Source organism: Lissotriton helveticus, chromosome 6, assembly GCF_964261635.1.
Source record: "Lissotriton helveticus chromosome 6, aLisHel1.1, whole genome shotgun sequence".
In the NCBI taxonomy this organism is placed as follows: Eukaryota; Metazoa; Chordata; class Amphibia; order Caudata; family Salamandridae; genus Lissotriton; species Lissotriton helveticus.
The window spans coordinates 52251458-52266742 of record NC_136067.1 but is presented as its reverse complement, the minus strand read 5'-3'; the positions used below and the strand labels follow the sequence as shown (position 1 = coordinate 52266742).

The 15285-nt window shown below is 49.7% G+C and overlaps 1 protein-coding gene across 7 annotated transcripts in view; it reads left to right on the top strand.

The window, feature by feature from the left end:
- DNAH8 (dynein axonemal heavy chain 8) overlaps window positions 1-15285 on the top strand; it is a 10041960-nt gene that overhangs the window by 1845478 nt on the left and 8181197 nt on the right. The gene's annotated exons all lie outside the window — the stretch shown is intronic.

The following is a 15285-nucleotide window of genomic DNA, read 5'->3' as shown; positions in this document are numbered from 1 at the left end:
AAGTAAGTTTTTTGACAGGTGTGAAGGGCGATTTTTAATATGGTGTCATACACTAAGACCAGAAAGGAGGTTTTTAATTTTCTCCAATGAAAGTGATGAGGCGTTGACCTCAACATCTAGGAGATCTCAAAAGAGAAGAAAATCTCCTCAAACTCATTCCTCAGGGGAACGTCCTGAGAAGGCCCTCAAAAAGACCACACATGGGTCTTCTGGGCGCAGTTCTACAAAATCTCCTCCCTCTGTGAAAAAGGAGAGTAAAGGACTTGCTTTTGGAGAAAAATCATGTAAAAAAGACGACTTCGGAGCCGTCAAAATCACCTCCTCTGGTCATTAACCCTTCAGGAAGGCGTCTTCTTACCTCCGGAGGTAAAGACTAAAAAGCCAACATCGTCAACAGGATCGTCGACGAAGAAACCATCATCATTGCCTATTACAGCCTCTTCGTCTACAATGGCCTCGTCTACGATGGCCTCGTCTACAATGGCCTCGTCTACGATGGCCTCATCTACGATGGCCTCGTCTATGATGGCTCATCTACGATGGCTCGTCTACGACGGCTCGTCGACGATGGCACGTCTACGATGGCTTGTCTACGACGGCTCATCTACGACGGCTCGAAGACGACGGTTCGTCGACGACTGCGTCGTCGATGACGACGGCCTAGTCTATGGCTGCTCGTCTACGGCGGCCTGTTTACGGCGTCGACGATGGCCTCATCAACGATGGCCTCATCAACGATGGCCTCGTCTACGATGGACTCATCTACGATGGTTTGTCTACGATGGCTCGTCTACGATGGCTCATCTACAATAGCTCGTCTACAATGGCTTGTCTACGACGGCGTCGACGATGACGGCGTGGACGATGACGGCCCCGCCTATGACTGCTCGTCAACGACAGCCTGTTTAAGGCGTCGACGATGGCCTCGTCTACGATGGCCTCGTCTACGATGGCCTCGTCTACGATGGCCTCGTCTATGATGGCCTCGTCTACGATGGATTGTCTACAATGGCCTTGCGCTGAGACCTGTATCTTGCGTTTTCGAAAAGGTTTGAAAACATATCTGTTTCCTGCGTGATTTGATCCGCCCATCTCATTGTTTTAACTGTTGATGCCCTGTTCAAAGCGCCGGGATGCCCCAGGGTAGCTGTGCGCTATATAAAATTTTAATAATAATAATAATAATAACAATGGCTCGTCTACGACTGCGTCGTCGATGACGGCCTCGTCTATGACTGCTCGTCTACGACGGCCTGTCTACGGCGTCGACGATGGCCTCGTCTACGATGGCCTAGTCTACGATGGCCTCATCTATGAGGGCTCGTCTTCGATGGCTCGTCTACGACGGCATCGTCATCGACGGCCTCGTCTATGACTGCTCGTCTACGACGGCCTCTCTACGGCGTTGACGATGGCCTCGTCTACGATGGCCTCCTCTACGATGGCCTCGTCTACGATCGCCTCATCTACGACGGCTCCTCTACGATGGCTCATCTACGACGGCATCATCGACGACGGCCTCGTCTACGACGGATCGTCTATGGCGTCGCCTACGACGGCCTCGTCTATGACTGCTCATCTACGACGGCATAGTCTATGACGGCAATCTCGTCGACGGGCTCGTCGACGAGGGAAATTCCATCAATTCTGGAATCTCTTATAATGTGGTAGAGAGGGCTGCTCAATGTTTTAAGATCTCAATGATCTCTCAAGAACAGGTCTGCTTCTTGTATGAATTCAAAGAACCTCTCAAGAAGGCAGTAAGGTCAATACCGATTATCGATTACCTATAGTCAGAAGGGGTAAAGGTCATGCAGAACCCCTCCTTTGTATCACCAGTGATCCCTCAGTTGGATAAGAAGTATAGGGCGCGAGATACAGCACCGGCGTGTTTAACAGGAATCCTAAGCCGGACTCCGTGGTGACTCAGGCGGCCCAGAAGACCTCCAGGAATCCTTCGGCCCTTTGTCGCTTCCTCCTGATAAGGAGGGAAGAAGAGTGGACAACATTGGGAAAAGGTTTTCCTCAATGTCGGCAATGACGGTAAAGACCGCGAACGCCCTAGCACTCTTGGGACGATATAATAGACAATTGTGGGCACACATTTCCCCATACCTGTCGGAATTGCCTGATTCATCCAAAGAGGAAGTAAAGAGGATTCTGCTAGATGGTGAAGCATCGGCGTCAGAAACTATAGACTGCGCGATGGATATCGCTATGACAGGGTTCCACCAGTTGGCTGGAGCAGCAGTCTTGCGGCTCCAAGGATGGCTAAAGGCAACCTCTTTCCGTCCTGAGGTGCAAGCAAAGATTTTGGACATGCCATATGATAGCCAGTTACTATTTGGCACAACAAATTGACGAAGCAGACACTGCGAGAGCTTTGGGCACTCTTCAGTATAAGAACCAGTCCTTTAGTAGAAATAGAGGTAGGGGACAGTCTTCCTACAGAGGAAATTATCAATACAAGTCTTCCTGCTCTTCAGGCCAGGGTAGACCGCAATACCAACAGCGCCAACAACAGCAGAACAAGCAATCCTCTTTTGGGAAGTCGTCCTTTCAAGGTAAAGGACAGCGGAAATAACAAAAATCTACGGCTGCTTCTACGAGAGATCTCGATTATGCTGCAAAAAGGAGCAATAGAGAGAGTACCTCCATCTCAGAAGGGAAAAGGGTTTTATTCTCGCTTCTTTTTGATCCCAAAAAAAAAAATACAAGAAGTGGAAACCAATCTTGGACCTCAGGGCCCTCAACAAATTCCTAAGAAGCAGTCGTTTCGCATGGTAACGATCCAGGAGGTCTTGCTACTTCTGTAAGAGCAGGATTTTAGTGCGTCCCTAGACCTACAGGATGCTTACTTCCATATCCCAAGTCACAGGAATCACAAAAGGTACTTGCGATTTGCAGTAGTGGGCAGACACTTGCAATTTCGTGATGTGCCCTTCGGGCTCAAGTCTGCACCGCGCATGTTCATGAAATGTCGTACCCCGGTGGCGGCATATCTCAGACAGTGCCATCACCAAGTCTTTCCGTATCTGAATGACTGGCTTATCAAGGCTCCATCCTTAGAAGACGCATCCATGGTCTTCCAACGCCTGTTTAAAGCTTTTCGATTGCTTGGGTCTCACCCTCAATCAGGAAAAATCGGTCATACAACCTTCTCAGTGCATCAGTTTCCTAGGTGCAACCCTGGACACACGGTCAGCAAAAGCTTTACCATCCAGAGAGAGCATGAACAAGCTCCTTGCACTAGCTGCTATAGTATCTTCCAAGAAAGTCTTGACAGTCCGCCTCTTGAAATTCCTCCTGGGGAGGATGTCATCGAGTATCCTCCTGATTCCTCACTGTCGACTACGAATGAGACCTCTACAGGAGGTGCTCTCGAAGCAGTGGGTCTAATGCACAGGGTCATTTGACCACATAAAAGTGAATCCTCCGATGGTCGGAGCCCTGCAATGGTGGATGTCATCTCAAAACCTGTCTCAAGGCTTGTCATTCCTGCTTCCGTCTGCTCCTCATGTTGTCACAACAGGCGCCTCCTTGGAAGGCTGGGGAGCTTTTCTGCAAGAGCTACAGATAAGCGGGAAGTGGTCTCCTATGGAGAAGAAACTACATATCAATCTGCTCGAAATGCGGGCAGTCTTCCTGGCCCTTCAAGCTTTCCTGCCAAGAATCAAACATTCCCTGGTGCTCGCCCGGACAGACAGCACCACAACTATGCACTACCTCAACAAACAGGGAGGGACACGCTCGCTGACGCTCTCTCGCGAGTCGCAACAAATCTGGAATTGACTCATACTCCACAATGTAACCCTAAGGGCGGAATATGTCCCAGACACGGATGTTGTGCTCGCCGACGCGTTGGGCAGGCAGAAGACATCATCACACGAGTCGGAGCTAGATCAACAAATTATCGACCAGATCTTCTCCAGATGGGGAACGCCGCAAATCCATCTATTTGCGGCAAGAATGAACGCCAAATGCCCACACTTCACAAGTTGGCATCCCCAGTCAGGGTCTCTAGGGAATGCATTTTCCATTGCATGGCGCAACGTCTTTGCGTATGCCTTTCCGCCATTCCCGATGCTTCCCAGAGTCCTCAGGAAAATTTAGGTGGAGTCTTGTACTCTAATTTTAATAGCCCCAACTTGGCCGGGGCAACATTGGTTCACAGAGCTCCACCGTCTGTCCCTGGAGCCGCCGATCCACCTGCGGCAGTATCCATCCCTGCTCACAATGAACAACAATCAAGTTCAACATCCGGATCTGAAGTCTCTCAGGTTAGCTGCCGGGCTCCTGAGTTCCGAGAGTTCCACAATCTGAATATTCCACAAAACTGTAGAGACATTCTTGCCAGAGCAAGGGCGGATAGCACGACCAAAACGTATTCCCTGAAATGGAAGCGCTTTTGTGTTTGGTGTGCAGATCAAGCCATTCGGCCTTTCTCCTCCTCACCGGAGCAAATCTTACCTTATCTATTACATCTGGCACAGTCGGGCCTAGCCCACTCCTCCATTAAAGTACACTTAGCAGCAATATCTCGTTATAAAAGAACTTCAACGAGTCAATCTCTCTGGTCAAGCAGGTTGATTAAGCAATTTCTAAAAGGATTATACAGATCTTTCCCGCCAGTAAGGATGTTGCCACCTACCTGGCATCTCAATGTGGTTCTTAACCATCTCATGAAGCATTCGTTCGAACCACAGAGCTGACCTAAAGTATGTCTCGTGGAAAACAGCACTCCTCCTGGCGCTCACATCTGCAAGGAGGGTCAGTGAGCTACAGGCGTTTTCAATCCAGGATCCTTTTTCTACAGTTTTAAAACAACAGAGTAATCCTGAGAACCAATCCTAGGTTTATCCCAAAAGTCCCGTCGGACTTCCACCTAAATGAACCTGTGGTTCAGCGTTCCTTCTTTCCAAACCCAAGGACAGCAGCTGAGAGATCACTGCATTCTTTGGATCTCAAATGATGCTTGAAGTTTTACATTGACAAAACGAAAACATTCAGGAAATCTAACCAGCTATTCGTAGCTTGCAGCAGACCTAGGAAAGGTCTACCACTTACCAAGCAGAGCATCTCCAGATGGATTTCTGCAACTATTGCTTTCTGTCATGACCAAGCTAGACAGCCATTGCATTCCAAAGTGAGAGCGCACTCCACAAGAGCTATGTCCACTTCTATGGCTCTCTTTGCAGGGGCGCTAGCCACTGACATTTGCAGGGCGGCAGCATGGAAGTTGCTGCATACCTTCACTAGGCACTACTGCCGGGATACGGAGCTGATGAATGATGCAGCAGTGGGACAAACAGTGTTAACTAGATGTTACACGACCCCGGTGCAAAACACCACTAAGAGATGGCCGCCAGATGAAACCATGACCTCCACTTCCGGGTTAGCTCCGCCCTGACCCCGGAACAAGCGATCACGTGTACGGGGACGCAGAGGCTGCCCCTTACAAAATATGAGCAGACGAGGAAGTACTCATCTACCCGGGCCCGACGGTGAGGGGTAGGTCCGATCGAGGAGACGCAGGATAACGAAAGTAAGTCTCCCCCTGCAGATAGACGCCGCAGATCGGCTGGCAATGCTCTGCTCGCTCTGACAGCAAATTTCTTGTACTGGCTGAGCAGGGGCGATGCACGAGTTTCATGTTGTCTGGCCCGTAGTCCGTCGCTGTTAGACGAGCACCAGTTAACAAGGGGAATGGGTCAGCAGTACACAACCTCCACAGGTGTCATGGTTTTTAGATGAGTGACCGGCATTTTACTTTACTCTACTTTACTGCACTTTACTTTTATTAGTGAAGCTGAGCAAGGACGCTAAAACCTGGACGCAGCAGGGCACCTGTAAACATGTTGTGTATCAGTTCACCCGGGTACCTTTTGAAATAAATAGATACCAGTAGAATGGTAAGCCGGGGTCTAGATGTAAGAATGACAAGGCTACTGCTCTGATCATGAACGGACTTTGAATACTCCCCAGAGGACTCCCAGGGCCAGTGCTAGATTAATATTAAGACCATTTTGCTGACTCAAGAAACACTGCGAGCATATAATGTCTTTTGAACTTAACCAACTGAATGTGGCCCGTGACACCCCCACTAAACCTCCTGATACTACAACTTACTTAGCAGCAAGGCAACCACGTTGTTGATACAGGGTTTTCAAACATGTTTGTTGTCTTATTGTGTTACGAGCCTAATGCGAATTGTGTATCAACCAGCCCATCCAATGTGAGGTTCACCCGCTGGTCTACCTGCCGGGTACTGTTGTTGTAGCACACCATTATCCGATGGGTGAGTGCCCTTAAACCACTAATGTTTTAAAGTGAATACTGTGGCTTTGTTGTTTTAAACGATGTTGCCCCACATGAGCATGCTGTGCACTGTGCTCACCATGGATGACATTTTTAATTGTTTTAATCACATGCTAGTAACACGATCACAAGCATGATACACTGAGTGCTATTAGGTTGTCCACCAGATTACAGGTTAGTTTACATTGTGTGATATGCTTTCTCTTTTTTTCCTCAACCCAGGAACACAGAGCGCAACACAGGTACACTATTTCCCTTTATTTTTAAAAAAGTGGAACACCCATACTGTAGATAGTTGTCCCGTAAACAACACAGTTAGACACTGGTCCTGAAGAATCGCCAGTCAACTAGACAAATAGGCGAGAAACATGTTGACCCAGTCACATACCAGGTTAGCCTTGCACTAGGGTACATGACTTCCCTACAAGGCTAGTCCTTGTTTTATATTTTAATTGGAGCCAAGGGACCTCCAGAATAAAATTTATCCTGGTATCCTTGCCCCCATTTAAAATCACTTTCACGTCTACACTCCTCTGGCCCCACACCTGCACTTCACCGATACGGCAGTTGGAAAAAGATCTCCGCCAAAGAGCCCCTCTTTGAGGTGTTGCCCGTTGGGTATTGCACCGCCGACCCAACGAGGAGCATTGCCGATGATGAAGCATGACACTCGCAAGGGTGTGTGAGGCCACTATATCCAACAAAATGGATGCCCGCGTGTAGGAACCTCACTGTGTCCTACCACATCCCTAACCTGTCCTAGTCCAGTAATCAGCACTCCTTTAAGAACAGCCTGGTACCCCTCTTGTATCTGGTAAACCTGGCGAACACCAGGACTGGACCTTCCGCTCCCATGTATGAGCAGTAAAACTCGCCAATTGTGGCACATAAGGAAAATTCCAGTTGTGCCTCTTCCCCTTTGTTGAATACAAATAGTGTTGCGCCATCTATTTCAGTAAGGTGAGCCTTCCTCCGTCCCTCCATCCTACTCTGGTATGCACATTGTAGGAGAGTGGGGTCTGCAATCCTATGGTCACCCCAGATTTTTGCTTTTTGCTTCACTGGTTTACGACTTTCCCTGGCTGTGGGCCTGCTAATCAGACCCACAGCCTAGCTGTTCTCTCTCTAAATTGACAACCATGTACCTTATGTGCATTTACCAATTGGTACTGGGCCACCTTATCAGTCCCTGTACAGTATACCTTAGGTATCCAGGGCATAGGTGTACCCAGGGCCTTCCAGGGGCTGAAGCATGTATTATGCCACCCCTGGCTGGCCATCTAAACAGACACAACTGGCTGCACGACAGCTGGGGCAAGGTGGTGTAATCACCCTTTGCTGTAGATATAGTATACCTACATCTAACCCTAAAATGGACACATATATTCCTATCAATCACTCCTATGGCAGGCCTTATCAATCCTGAAGGCAGAGTGCTTGGAATTATGTGAGATGGTGCTCTGGCATGAGCTGAGCCCGTTTGCAGCTTGCGGAACCAAGTCCTAATAGCTGTTCCATGATAACGCTATACCATATACTCTTAAGTGCATTATAATCCTCGCAGTTAAATGCTAACTTTGGTATAACATTATCAAAACATATCGAGTAAGGTGTCATGCGAATTGGAATACTACCCCCTCGCCAATTCTGGCGACGGGGGTAGCATTCCACCCTTCTAGAGGGACACGACATGTATGTAACTGAGAACCCCGGTTAAAGTTAACTCGAGCCTTGGCATCACAAAATGGATGCCACCACCACAGACACAAGTCTGACCTCCTGCTGCTGGGAGTCCTTCCAGCGAGGGAGGCTTGGACAAAGGGTTTCCTGCCTTGGGAGGTGCTAGCACCACCCCAGACAGGATTTTGTGTATTGGGTAGGACAGGCCTGAAAGGAATGAGACTTGCCCGGGGCAGGATAGGGGGTGTAGCCACCCCCCTTCCTGGTCCCACCCAGGGGAGGGACCTAGTCAGTAGTGCAGCCCCCTTTAGGAGAATAAAGGTAGGAGCTGGTCCCATTCCAGATTAGATTAATCCTGAACTGAAACTCTACAAGAAGAAACTCTGGACTTCGACTTTCTACACAGAAGACTGAAGAAATCTCCCTTGTGGGCAAGGAGTGTCCACCCTGCACAAGCAGGCACCATCAAGCGTCCAGCGGCTTCACTTTGTCGTCTTCCCTCGAAGATCCAGACTTCAGAGCCCGACGAGAGCCGGACTTCCAGACCTCTCCGACCTCTACCTACATCTGCAGCACAGCTGAGATCCGTGGGTGCGACGAGACACGTGGAACCGGCCATCTTGAAAGAAGCTGCACTTAGCTTTCAGCACGACTCCCGAGGTAAACTCGACCAAGTGCTTTGGGGACTGAGAAGCCCCAGCCCCGAGCAGCTCCTGCACCGAAGACCAGCCCTCCAGCATCCACGAGATCTGCGTGGGGCCCTTCTGCTTGTTTGCTGCTTGACGCGTTGTCTGGTCACTTGCCGGCTGGCTAGTGGCCTCCTAGACAACGAACTTTGAAACCTTCACTGCTGGCCTGGTTGCTCCAGACTGGCCCTTGCTCCCTTCCAAAAGAGGAGCACCCCGGACCCTCCTGGTCCACTCCAAACGCCGTTTCCTCTCACCGCGTGGGTTGCCTTTGCCAAGGCCTGTTGATGCCAATTCCGGATCCAACACCGCCGACAGCGAGAGCCTGCGTGGGACAGCTCGTGCCTCCATCCTGGTCGTCGAAGACACCTCCTGGTCCACGTGGCTGCAGAGACAAGCGTCTACTCTTCACCTGATCGCGACGACAGCCTCTGGTTCCTTCCTGGTTCCACACCGGTCACTGGCTAGTGACTTTGAACACTGTCCCCTCTGCTTTCAGGTCCTCTTCTTCACCGATCCACCCTTGGATCTCACCGGACATGTTCCTCCTGGTCGCCTGCAGCATCTTTTCCTCCAGGCTCCATTGACTTCAACGCGATAACCCAACACACTTTGACACCTATGCACCCGCAGCCCGTGGGTGAGGTAACGAGAGTATTTCGCTGCTCAAGGGTAGTTTAACTGTCCTAGTGTCCAGTTCCACAGTCGTTTTAGTCCTACCTAGTCAGGATTGTCCGTACTCACCTTTTACTTGAACTGTACTGTCCATAGACGTTGTTACGCAGCTCGCGTGTGAGTTCACACTCTGCACACGCGTCCCGTGGGCCTCCTATTACTTACCTAAGGTGAAGATAGCGTAGTCCTAGCGAACCTCCAGCCTCTGGACAGCTCCATTCTGTAGGAGAGTAGGGTCTGCAATCCTATGATCACCCAGATTTTTGCTTTTTGCTTCACTGGTTTACGACTTTCCCTGGCTGTGGGCCTGCTAATCAGACCCACAGCCTAGCTGTTCTCTCTTCTCCAAATTGTACCCAGGTATAGGCATGAGCGCAAAATCCGCTACGCTCGCGGATTTCGCGAATTTTCAGTAAATCCGCGATCCGCGAACTCTCGCGAATTTACCGAAAATTCGCAATCCGCGAGCAGCGGATTCCGAGGCCAAAAGTTCAAGCCTTCCTGGCCTGTTGTTGTTACTAATTTACGATGGCGCCGGCAAGCTGCCAGCGCCATTGTAAAATAGTTACTAAATTAGCTTCAACAGGAAGCACTAATAGATAAAATCAAGCAGGCGCTCGTGCATCTGCTTTATTTTATCTATTCGAGCTTCCTGTTGAAGCTAATTTAGTAACTATTTTAGGATGGCGCTGGCAGCTTGCTGGCGCCATCGTAAAATAGTTAACAGGCCAGGCAGCTGTGCCCTCTTCCCAAATATACCATCGAAAATCGGCTGTGATGCTGGACAGAGGCCTTTGCATCCTTGACTTTCACGAGCGCAATCCTCGTGCTGTTCCTGTGGCCAGGTGCCTCTGTATCTTCATCTGCTGCTCTGATGGGTCTCTGACCTTTAATACACACAAGAGATATGTGCACTCGCATGGAAGCCCCGTCCGTTTGGCCCCGCCCACACACTCGCGGTGTGCACCGTCTTCCCGCCATTCACCCACTATGATAGCTCACTCAAGGGACCCCTGCGCCCTTCGGCGCTAATGCATAGTAACACACACCTGGTCGCTGTAGACAACTCTCTGGCACTTTAGGCAGCTGTAGTGGAGGCCTGGAAGCCCCGCCCCAAATCCGCAAATACGCAAATACGCGGATTTTGCGGATCCACGATCCGTGAATACGCAAATCCGTGAATCGTGGATCCGCAAAATCCGCCCATGTCTACCCAGGTACTAAATTGGCACTGGGCCCTCTCAAGTCCCTGTACCCAGGGCTGAGGTGCACCCAGAAGTCTCCCAGGGGCTGCAGCATGTATTATGCCACCCCTGGGCTGCCTACCTAAATCAGACACAACTGGCTGCTTGACAGCTGGGGCAGAGTGGTGTACTCACCCTCTGCTGTAGATATAGTATACCTATATCTAAACCTAAATGGACACACAGATCTCCTATCAGTCACTCCTATGGCAGGCCTTGACAATCCTGAAGGCAGAGTGCTTGGAATCGTGTGAGATAGTGCTCTGGCATGAGCTGAGCCTGTCTGCGGCTTTCGGGATCCATCCCTTAGCCGTTTCCATGATATCGCATACCATATACTCTTAAGTGCATTATAATCCTCGCGGTTATATGCCAACTCTGGTATCGCTTTATCAAAACATGTCGAGTAAGGTGTCATACGAATTGGAATACTAACCCCTCGCCAATTCTGGCGACGGGGTTAGCATTCCACCCTTCTAGAGGGACACGACATGTATGTAACCTGTAACCCCGGTTAAAGTCAGACAGAGCCTTAGCTCCACAAAATGGATGCTGCCACCGAGACACAAGTCTGCCCTCCTGCTGCTGGGAGTCCTCCCAGCCCAGGAGGCAAGGACAAAGGGTTTCCTGCCAGGGGCGGTGCCAGCACCGTCCCAGGCAGGATTTTGTGTATCCTAGGTAGGCAGGGCTTTAGAGGAAGGTGAATGCAAGTGGCACCCCGGTGCTCACTGTGCATAGGCCGGCTGAAACCAGTTCCAGGGGCACTCCAGCCCCTGGCCTGGGGAAAGCCCGCCAAAGGAGAGGGGTGTAACCACCCCCCTCCTAGTCCCACCCATAGGGCAGGACTTAGTCGCGTGCCAGCCCCTTTTTGCAGGATAAAGGTAGGAACTGGCCCCCTTCCAAATCAGATCATCTTTGAATCCTGAAACTACTTTCCACGAAAGGAACTCAAGACTCTTCCCAAGATTCTCCCTTGTGACTAAGGAGTAGTCACCCTGCAGCAGCAGGCACCAACCAAGCATCGCGGTTTGTTGCCAGTCTCTCCTTCGGATCAAGACTGCTCCAGCGCGACGAGAACCGGCTTCCCTGGCACCTCTGACCTCAACCTGCATCATCAGCCCAGCTGTGATCCGTGGGTGTGACGAGACCTCGAGGGACCGGCCATCTTCAGAACTGCACGACGCTTGTCCAGCACGACTCCCGAGTGACCCTCGACTGAGTGCTTTGGAGTAAGAGAAGCCCCGACCCTGAGCAGCTCCAGCACCGAAGTTCAGCCCCCCTGCATCCACGAGATCTGCGTGGGGCCCTTCTGCTTTTTGCTGCTCACTGCGTTGTCCAGGTCGCTTGCCCGTTGGCTAGTGGCCCCCTCACGACGCTCCACGACGACAACTACTGCTGGTCTGGTTGCTCCAGACTAGCCCTTGCTCCCCTCCAAAAGAGGAGCACCCTGGACCCTCCTGGTCCACTCAAGACGCCATTTTAGGTCCACCGCGTGGGCCTTGCATTTGCCAAGACTTGTTGCCCAATCCTGGGTCCAGCGACGTCGACAGCAAGTACCTTCGTGGGACAGCTCGCACCTCCATCCTGGTCGCCGACAACGCCTCCTGGTCCGAGAGACTGCAGAGCCCAGCAGCGCCCACTCACCTGGCTGAGGTGACTTCGTCCGGTGCCATCCTGGTGCCCACTCAAATCACTGGCTAGTGATTCAGAACTTGGTCCCCTCTGCTTACAGGTTTCTTCTTCCTTGATCCAGGCTTGGATCACTCCGAACTTTCTTCACTGGCCGCCTGCCAGCAACTCTTTCTTCAGGCTCCTGGATCTTCAACGTGGGTTTCCGACGCAACTTCAACCCTATGCAGCCGCAGCCCCTGGGCTAGGTAACCTGAGTACTCCGGTGCTCCAGCATAGTCCAACACCCTAAGTGTTCGGATCCACTCCCGTTTTTGATCCACTTAGTCGGGTTCGCCCGAGAACAGTAACTTTGCAACTGCTAGCCTCCATAGACTTTTTCCCGCCTTACGCGTGAGAGTTCCCACTCTGCACACGACGTCCACAGGCCTCCTGCATCTAATCCCAGTGTTTAGAATTGTAGGCCAAGCGATTCCTGAGTCTAGAAAAGTATTACTTACCTGCTAGCAAGTTCGCATTCCACTTACTGTGTATATGGTTTTTCGTGTCCCTAGGGCATTTGTGTAAATTATGCGACTTAAAGTATTTTCGTAAGAGTTTTGTTGTGGGCTTAGCTCCCTGACTCATAAAGAGTTCAGGGTAGTCTTGTTATAAATAAATATCTGTTTATTTTCATAACAACTTGTGTGGTGTCCTTTCACTTGGTGTTCAAGGGGTAATGTGATGGTAAAACAGCTGGCTTAACACGCCCTCTAGAGTCTTAGCCTTAGACCGCTCGTATCCATGCTACTAGGATAGCTGGTCTATAAGGTTGACTTACAACCAATCATCAATAAGGGTTGTTTGGACTGATACAAAGTGCTCACTAGAATAGTGAACATTATATATCAGGCCAACTTCTCACACATTCCTTCTAACGACTTTCACATTCCACCTACTTAGTATATGGTTTGTCGTGCCCCTAGGGCACCATTGTAATTTTGTGCAACTTATCATATTCTTCCTAAGAGATTGTCAGTGCTTAGCCCTCTGATCTTATAAAGAGTTCAGAGGTGTTTGTTAATAATAAATATATTGTTTATTTTCATAACAACCTGAGTGGTGGCCTTTCATCTGGTATTCAAGGGGTTATATTGTGGTAAAACAGCTGGCTTCACATGCCAAAAGAGTTTAGCCTAAGACTGATTTGTCCATGCTACCATTAGGATAGCTGGTCTATAGGGTTGACTTACAACCAATCACCATAAGGGTTGTTTGGACTGATACAAGGTGATCACTAGAACTAGTGAGCATCATATATCAGGCCGACTTCTCACATTGGTGTGCAGCGGTTGGGATTTGAGCTTGCTGTTGTTTTTACTACGTATAATCTTGAAATATCATTTGAAAGATCACATAAGGTACTATAGGTACATATACCAAGCTTAGAAATACTCTGAGTTCTACTGAACCAGCTGTTGTAGTAGAAAGGGCCTAACACACCCTGACTACAACTCTTAGCAAGGGATCAGTAGGGAAACCCATAGTGTAGGTAGGTGCATCACTTACACCTCACTAGAAAGCATGTCTACAAAAGGAGAGTCTTCAGAGACTCCCCTAGTGGTTAGTGACCCTCCACAGGTCCTTTACAGATATGCAGCTCTCAGTTTCCAGGAGATTAGACAATTGTGTACCTCCAGGAAATTGAAACAGGGTTCTAACCCTACCACTCCTGCAAGAAGGGCTGCTAACCCAGACCCCTCTAATCCAGATAGGAGCATGCCCCCCTTAGAATGTACTTGTGGTGATCCAGACCTCCCTGAGACAGAGAATGTAGCTGAAGAGGAGGAGGAGGAATCATCTGGGGATGAGGCAGACAAAGGTCCTGTAGTAGTCAACAGACTCACCAGGACCAACTTAGACCTACTTATGGATAGTACTAGGGGACTCCCAGTGCTGTCCATGAGCAGGCCTAACCTTGGGGTCAGAAGAGATAGATCTCATTCTAGGGACTCCAATGGATCTGTGCACTCTCATGCATCTGCTCAGAGGAGAATGACTTCCCCTCAGAGGAGAGAGCATGAAGCAAAGATGAGGGAAGCTAATCTGAGGATCCAGAGGGAAGAACTTGCCCTTGCCAAAGAGAAGCTTGCCTTTGCTAGAGAGCAACAGTTGAGTGGGGTAGTCCCCACTGGTGGCAGCAATATCCTTAGGGATAGAGAAAGGGGTTTTGATACTAGAAACCTGAGTAAAATAGTGCCCTCCTATAAGACAGGAGATGATATCCACAAGTGGATAACTGCTCTGGAGAGGGCCTGCAAAGTACAGCAGGTACCCCAGAGCCAGTGGGCAGCTATATTGTGGCTCTCCTTTGAAGGTAAAGGAAGAGACAAGCTCCTCACTGTTAGAGATGAGGATGCTAATGATTACCAAGTCCTGAAAAATGCCCTGATTGATGGGTTTGGCTTAACCACTGAACAGTACAGGTTAATGTTCAGAGATACCCAGAAAACTCAGGCTCAGGATTGGACTGACTTTGTTGATTGTGCCACTAAGGCTTTGGAGGGCTGGTTACTGGGAAGTAAAGTTACTGATTACACAGGATTGTATAATCTAATTATGAGAGAGCAAATCTTAATTAATTGTCAGAACCAGTTGTTGCATCAGCACCTGATTGACTCAGATCTGACCTCTCCCCAAGAATTGGGAAAGAAGGCAGACAGATGGGTCAAGACAAGGGTCAAGCAGCAGAACCAGAACCAAGGTGGTGGCCAAAAGAAAGCAGACCAGAAGGGTAATAATGAGAATAAGCAAAATGACCAGAAGTCTTCAACAGGGCCCCAACAACCTAAGGAGGGTGGGTCCCAAAATTCCCAAAAGAAGAAGAATGATGGTCCTAAGAAACCATGGTGTCAATACTGTAAAAGTAAGACTCACTGGTTTAGTGAGTGCACCAAGAAAGGCCAAACTCCTACCACTACTGTCCCTAAGACACCTGCACCCCCTAGTACAGTTAGTAGTGGTAGTGTACCTCCCAAGGCTATAGTTGGGTTAACCCTGGGAACTGAGGTGGG